Genomic DNA, 8,533 nt, shown 5'->3' on the forward strand with positions numbered 1-8,533 from the left:
TGTTGCCACTACGGTTTCTTATGACCGAAAATAACTTCTGTACATCATGACTGGGATTACTCACCACGGACTGGCAGAATATTCTTTTTTTAATTTAACAACTCTGACGAGCTGTTTCTCGGAAACAGGCCCAGATCCCCGTGATTTGCGCGAAGAGGAGGCGGAGAGAAAGAGGCCGGAGGGTTGGCTGCCTTCTGAGAATTCATAGTCGATTGAATAAACCCCCACTTCCTTCCATTTTGCTACCAAACGTGTAATCTTTGGACAATAAAATAGATCACATACGCGGAAGATTAAACTACCAACGGAACATTCAAAACTGTAACATCTTATGCTTCACGGAGACGTGGCTGAACAATGACACAATCAACGTACAGCTGGCTGGTTAAATGCTGCACAGGCAGGATAGAACATTGGCGTCTGGTAAGACAAGGGGTAGTGGAATATGTATTTTTGTAAATAACAGCTGGTGCACAATATCTAAGGAAGTCTCAAACTATTGCTCACCTGAGGTAGAGTATCTCATAATAAACTGTAGACCACACTACCTACCTAGAGTTTTCATCAATATTTTTCATAGCTGTTTTACATACCACCACAGTCAGAGGCTGACATTAACACAGCATTGAATGAGCTGTATTCCGCCATAAGCAAACAAGAAAATGCTCATCCAGAGGCAGCACTCCTAGTAGCTGGGGACTTTAGAAACTTAAATCCGTTTTACCAAATTTCTATCAGCATGTTAAATCTGCAACCAGAGGGGGGAAAAAAACTCTGGACCACCTTTACTCCACCCACAGAGATGCATACAAAGCTCTCCCTCGCCCTCCATTTGGCAAATCTGACCATAATTCTATCCTGATTCCTGCTTACAAGCAAATATTTAAGCAGAAAACACCAACGACTAGATCAATAAAAAAGTGGTCAGATGAAGCAGATGCTAAGCGACAGGACAGGCAGTTTTGCTAGCACAGACTAGAATATGTTCCGGGATTCCTCCGATGGCATTGAGTACACCGCTTCAGTCATTGGCTTCATCAATAAGTGCAACAATGACGTTGCCCCCACAGTGACTGTACGTATATACCCCAACCAGAAGCCATGGATTACAGGCAACATCCGCACTGAGCTAAAGGCTAGAGGAGCGGGATTCTGTATCCCGGAAGCTTATAAGATATCCTGCTATTCTCTCCATTGAACTATCAAACAGGCAAAGCGTCAATACAGGACTAAGATCGAATCGTACAACACCTGCTCTGACGCTCGTCGGATGTGGCAGGGCTTGTCAACCATTACAGACCAGAAAGTGAAACACAGCCAAGAGCTGCCCAGTGACGCAAGCCTGACGCAAACTACTTCTATAATCGCTTCGAGGCAAATAACACTGAAACATGAAACATGAAACAATAACACCGATGTGAGTAAGACCTTTAAACAGGACAACATTCACAAGGCCGCAGGGCCAGACGGATTATCAGGACATGTACTGCTAGCAAGCGTAGACCAACTGGCAAGTGTCTAAACTGATATTTTCAAACTCTTCCTGTCAGAGTCTGTACTGCCAACAGGTTTTAAGCACACCACCGTAGTGCCTGTGCCCAAAAACACTAAGGTAACCTACCAAAATGACTACCGACCCGTAGCACTCACGTCTTTAGCCATGAAGTGCTTCATGGCTCACATCAACACCATTATCCCAGAAACCCTAGACCCACTCCAATTTCCATACCACCCCAACAGATCCACAGATGATGCCATCTCTAAACCATTTTGAAATTATGTTAGCACAGCTGAAAACTGTTGTCTGATTAAATAAGCAATAAAACTGGCCTTCTTTAGACTAGTTGAGTATATGGAGCATCAGCATTTGTGGGTTCGATTACAGGCTCAAAATGGCTAGTGACAAGGACTTTCTTCTGAAACTCGTCAGTCTATTTTTATTCTGAGAAATTAAGGCTATTCCATGCGAGAAATTGCCAAGAAAATTAAGATCTCATACAACGCTGTGTTCTACTCTCTTCACAGAACAGTGCAAACTGTCTCTAGCCAGACTAAAAAGAGGAGTGGGAGGCCCCGGTGCACAACTGAGCAAGAGGACAAGTACATTAATGTATAGTTTGAGAAACAGATGCCTCAAGTCCTCAACTGGCAGCAACATTAAATAGTACCCGCAAAACACCGTCTCAACGTCAACAGTGAAGAGTCAACTCCGGCATGCTGACCTCTAGGCAGAGTTCCTCTGTCCAGTGTCTGTTCTTTTGCCCATCTTAAACTTTTATTTTTATTGGCCAGATATATGGATTTGTCTTTCCAACTCTGCCTAGAAGGCCAGCATCCCAGAGTCGGAACTCCCCAACAAGTCTGGATCTCTTTTGTGAGGATGTTAGAGACGGTCCTCGCTGTGGCCTGACGAAGGACAAAGAGCTCCACCCACTTGGAATAGTAATTAACAAAAACAAGCATGTACACATTCTGGTTAGAGCTTCTCAGAAATGGACCCATCAAATCCATTCCTAACATTTCCCAAAGTCAGGTAACCACAGTTTGCTGCAACTTTCCAGCAGGATTTCTGCCTTCTGGTTTGTACATTTGACAAACCTGACAGTTTCGAATGTGTGACTTCACGTCCATGCTCAGATATGGCCAGTACAGTAATGCTTGCAACCGCTTGTAGGTTTTGAACATGCCCAAATGACCCGCTAACGGGTCTTCATGGAAATGTTGTAACAGTTGAAGGAGTAGAGGTTCAGGTATGTACATTTGGTAGAGTGTTCTGTGAGGTAGTTGTACAACTCGGTAGACTTTGTCTTCAATGATGGTCAGCTTTGTTTGACCATCTTTTCTCCATCTTCCAGCAAAGTCTGGTACAAAGCCTTCCATATGGACTCATCAGAGAAGGGAACATTTTTGGGTGAGTCTCGGCTGTTTTGGGTGAGTCTCGACTGTTAGACAGAACAGTAGCACATGTAAGATGAGGGCCACTGTTACCACCAGCAGGAGCTCTGGACAAGGCACCTGGAACAGTATTTTACTTTCCTTTCCTGTATTCTACTGCAAAGGTGAACTCTTGAAACCGTATAGCCCATCTGATGAGTCTGGTCCTTGGTTTGTTGGTCTTGAACACCCATACGAGGGAGGAATGGTCAGTGACCACAGTGAAGTATCTTCCTTCCAGGTAGTACCTCCACTTTTCCGGCGCCCAGACAACCGCAAGGCACTCTTGCTCGGTTGTGGAGTAATTCTGTTGTGGTCCATCCAATGTCCGACTGGTGAACGCTAGCACTTCTTCAGTGCCAAGTCCAGTCTGTTGGACTGGTATCAGTGTAAACAACAAATGGGCAGGCAATGTTGGGAAGACCCAAAATGGGAGGTGTGACAAGGTGTCATTTCAGGGTTCGAAAGGAGGTCTATCACTCTGTCGTCTGTCGGAATTTCACTTCAATGTGTTGAGTGGTTCTGCCACCTGGGAGAAGTTCTAAACAAACCGATGGTGCCATCCCAAGGAACCGTTGAAGGGCATTGAGGGTAGTTGGCACAGGGAAGTCTTGTACAGCCTTGATCTTTTCAGGATCCACATGGATGCCGTTAGACGACACAATATGGCCAAGGAACTTAAGGGAGGTTTGGCAGAAGTTGCTCTTCTTCATGTTCAATGTCAGACCAGCTTCTCTTAGCTTGTCCAACACTGCTTGAAGATCTTGAAAGTGTTGTTCTCTGGTCTGGGAGTAGATAATTATATCATCCAGGTAGACTAAACAGATCTTCCCTTTGACCTCACCTAACGCAATCTCCATCAGTCTTTGGAAAGTGGCAGGTGTATTCTTTAACCCAAAAGGCATCACCTTAAAGGAAAACAAGCCCTCAGCACAGACAAAAGCAGTCTTGTCCTTGCTTTCCTGGTCCATCTCAACCTGCCAATAGCCACTATTAAGGTCAAGGGTAGTGAACACAACAGCACCAGACAATGACTCCAGGATCTCGTGGATGGTAGGAAGAGGATAGGCATCAGTCTGGGAAACATTGTTGGTCTTCCTATAGTCCACACAAAACCTAAGACCACCAGTCTCAGGGGATGAGGACAACAAGAGCAGCCCAGGGAGAGGAGGAACGTTTGTATATCTTGTGTCAACGTATCAACCTTTGGGATGATAAGCTTTGCTGGGGACAAACAATATGGCTTCTGCTTGATCAATATTTCCTGTGTAAGGAATATTTTGTGCTTAAGGAGCCCGGTGCATCCCAGCTTTGAAGTACATACATCATAGTTATTCTGCAGCTGTTCTAACAGCCTTAACGCCTCTGGCTGTTCCAGCTGAGCTCTTTTCACAGCCTGTAAAAGGAAATCATCAGAAAGATTACCAAGGGTTTGTGGTACCGGAGCAATGGCAGAGAAGACTGACACATTTGGACCCCAATCATGTAGCTTCTGATTGGAAGAAATGCTTCTCGCTCTGATTGTGTGGAAACCAGTAGCAGTTGTGTGCATTATCAATCTGGACACCACTGAAGTACATGAAATCAATTCCCAACACGACAGGAAAAGCAAGGTTCTTGGTATGCAGAATAACAGAAGGAATCATATAGGAGCATTTACACAGGCGGAACTCAACCTCGCTCCATCTGAGTGTTCGTTTAGCCTCACCATCAGCCAGATATAGCGGACCTTCTGTCCACGGCTTCATGTTGTATTGTGGACCTTTAACCTCCTTCCACAGTTTCTCATTGAGCAATGTGTAGGATGACCCGGTGTCCAGGATGGCTCATCCTTTCTAAGGGCCTATGGACAGGGGTAACACCAGTTGGTGCGGTATTTACTGAAAGAAAGGGGATGTCTACGGGTGGGGGTAGGCAGGGACTCTTGGGGTTCCAGCTCTGGTCAAAGCACCCAGAGTAGGATGGTCGTTCCTGCGAAGGGAGTTAGGTGTGTTGGCCTGTTGTGATTTGTGGTTTCTGGAAGGGTTTACTTGATACTGATTTGGACATGTAGCTGAAGAATGTCCCTTTTGGCTACTTCTCCAACAGAACATGGGAGGGGTCTTGGCTGGAGATGCTGGCTTGGGTAACTGTTTGGGTGTCTGTTTCGTTCTCTGTTCATATTGCTGCTGGCATTCTATACCACCCACCACTGCGACCTGTATGCTCTCGTTGGCTGGCCCTTGCTTCATATTTGTCACCAAACCCACTGGCTCCAGGTTATCCAGAAGTCTTTGCTAGGTAAAGCCCTGCCTTATCTCAGCTCACTGGTCACCATAGCAGCACCCACCCGTAGCACGCACTCCAGCAGGTATATTTCACTGGTCACCCCAAAAGCCAATTCCTCCTTCGGCCGCCTTTCCTTACAGTTCTCTGCTGCCAATGACTGGAACGAACTGCAAAAATCACTGAAACTGGAGACTCATATCTCCCTCACTAGCTTTAAGCACGAGCTGTCAGAGCAGCTCACAGATCACTGCACCTGTACATATACCATCTGTAAATATCCCATCCAACTACCTCATCCCCATACTGTTATTTCTTTTGTTCCTTTGCACCCCAGTATCTCTACTTGCACACTCATCTGCACATCTGTCACTCCAGTGTTTAATTGCTATATTGTAATTATTTTTGCCACTATGGCCTATTTATTGCCTTACCTCCCTTATTCTACCTCTATTGCACACACTATATTTAGTATTTTTCTATTGTATTATTGACTGTATGTTTGTTTATTCCATGTGTAACTGTGTGTTGTTAGAGTTTGGAGATGTTGTATCGACGAATATCAAGGGTGTCGCCTTGAAGTTGTAAGACTACAACCTCTGGAGATAAACCAGACGATGGAGGAAGGTTGGGTGTCAGAGGGAGGGCTAGCTCAGTACTTCCACACAGAGCCATGTCAATAAGAGAGTAACTGGTTAGACCTCCTGTGGCCTGTGGTCCAGACCGAGTATTCAGATTCCCAGGGCTCTGGCCCAAATTAACTCCATTATCTCCCTTCACATTATGATTTGTATTGTCAGCTCCATTGTCAGAATGACCCTGTGTTTTCCCATATGCAAATTAAACAAATGAAATACCGTATGCAAAAAAGTTGTACTCAGTAGGTCAGTCAGACAATCCAATCCGCCAACAGATCTACAGCGGAGAAAGGCCACAACAAAACAGAGGAGAACAACTGAGATGTGTAGTGAAAGGAAACATAATGAGCGGATCCGATCCTGTTTAAACTTGAGACAAGGCTACAAATCACACTTTTAAATACAACAAAACAAACAGAGTAAAAAAGCTTTGGAAATGAGGGTTGAACACGTCCTCATTCACACTATCATCACCACCCCCTTTTGCACAGCTGATGCTAGCTATTTAATTGGGAATTAAAGGCGAAGAGCCCTATTGGAAGGAGAAGCACAGACGGTTCAGACAAATTCAGGGCTGTCACAATGTCCACGGTGAAGACCATTCTTTATCTTGCAGTTGAGGGAAATCCACATATTTTCCATTCATTTGCAAAAACTCTGACTTCAGGTCCCACACCCTTTTAAGCACCTTCCCCAAACTCAGCCATCTCACGTTTGTGTGGTAGGAGAGATCTGCATGACCCGACTCGGTCTCTTCCAACAGTGAAACAAACTGCCTGTGGTTTAAAGATTCTGCTCTTAAGAAGTTGACCGCTTTAGTGACTGTATCAACAACATGGCTCATTTTCAGAACACATTTACAGAGCACGTCCTGATGAGTAATGCAATGCAATGCCCAGGGTTTACGATTGTGTGGACCGTGTTGGCGCTGCTAAGTAAGTTAGCAAGTTCGATTTGCTGAAGGGATTTTGGCAGGTTGCTCTGAGTGCTTTTGTCCTGATGGTTTGTTTTCCTTCCTCCCTTTAGGGTTACGAAATGCTGGGACCCTTTTGGTCTCTGTACCGGTGCTCGCTGCTCTGGATTTCCATCGTCCATTTGCTTTGTACACCGATGTCAGCGACGTAAGAGCAGGCGCTTTGCTCCTATAGAAAGACGATAACAATGTCGAGCACCCTGTGGGGTACTTTTCAAAGGAATTTGACACATATCAGAAACACTAGACCAGGCCTGGGCAAAGGACGGCCCGGGGGCCGTATGCGGGCCGTGACCTGATTCAATATGGCCCGCAGAATCATGCTCAGATCACATGAAGAATTTGTGATAGTAAAGTTTTGAAAAGCGAGTTTGACTTGCACGTTGGGCGGGCTGACTGGCCCAGTGCTCCAGATGAAGACTGTAGTCAACGGTGACCAACAGTGGCCACAGGCAGAAGGTTATTACCGGTTTCCACAGACATTCCCCACCCAATTGTAGTGGGTGAAGTATGGTTTCAACATGTTGATATGACACAGACAGGTTTTTTTTCCTACGCTCAGGTGTGGCAATAAAGTAATCCAGATTACAAATTTTTTCACTATGGTGTAAGGGCCTGAAAAGTGAGCTTGCCACAGAACAGACAACAAAACCAGGATTTGGTCATCCACGGTGCAATTTGTATCAAAGCACTAACGTGTTCCAACAGATTTTGTTTTGGGGGTATTGTCCTGCAACAACCTCTCTCTCAGAAAGCTCAACGGACCACTGACATGATGTACAATCACAAGCTCATTTGGACTGAAATCAAGAGATTCCTGAACAAACTTCTGTGCTGCAAAGTGCACTAGAGGGACTCCTTCATCACAGTCTTTCATCCCAGTCTTTCAATCTGAGGTGCAGTTAACTCAAATTTGTTGGTTACTACATGATTACACATGTGTTATTTCGTAGTTTTGATGTCTTCACTATAATTCTACAATGTAGAGAATAGTACAAAAATATATTAAAAAATACAAATAAAAAAAGGCTTGACTGAGTAGGTGTGTCCAAACTTTTGACTGGTACTGTATCTCAGAATAAAAAGGGGAGAGGGAAACATCTTTGCCGAACAGCGTAACCAGCTCCTTCCTTGACATTAAGGTGTCAACTGTAGGCACCTCTTCTTCCTTCAGTGGTCCTGGAAACTAGTTCACCTTAGGTTTTTAGAAAAAGGGTAGGTCAACTCAGGAGGTTTACCGAAATCAGGATCACACAAACGTCTCAGACAGATCAAACATGGTGGGATTCCTCAACACTACACTTGCTCCCGGCAACTTAGACAGCGGGTAATGGCACATGCTGGGAACACTCTAGGGTAGGGTTGTGCTGACATGGCCATACTCGTATTCGTATCTATAAATTGACAGTTGATAATTGGATCAGATTATACTTGTGAATGGAAACAACAGAAGTTGTTTTAATATGCCTAAATAAATGTTGACAAAATACATCCCTGCACGTTTTCAATGCAAAAAAAAGCTGCAGGATGTGTGTGTGTCTGTGTGTCCTCAACTTGAAGTCAGGATGCGCATCAGCATTTCATCCTTTTTCCCTACCCTTGCCACGCCTGTGAGATATTATGCACATTGATAGCGTCATAGCAAATATCCTCGCCATGGTATTTATCATAGTAACAAGCAGCACCAATCTAAACGATCAGACCGAAAACATGCGCGGAAGAC

Source organism: Oncorhynchus kisutch, linkage group LG15, assembly GCF_002021735.2.
Source record: "Oncorhynchus kisutch isolate 150728-3 linkage group LG15, Okis_V2, whole genome shotgun sequence".
NCBI classification, from domain to species: domain Eukaryota; kingdom Metazoa; phylum Chordata; class Actinopteri; order Salmoniformes; family Salmonidae; genus Oncorhynchus; species Oncorhynchus kisutch.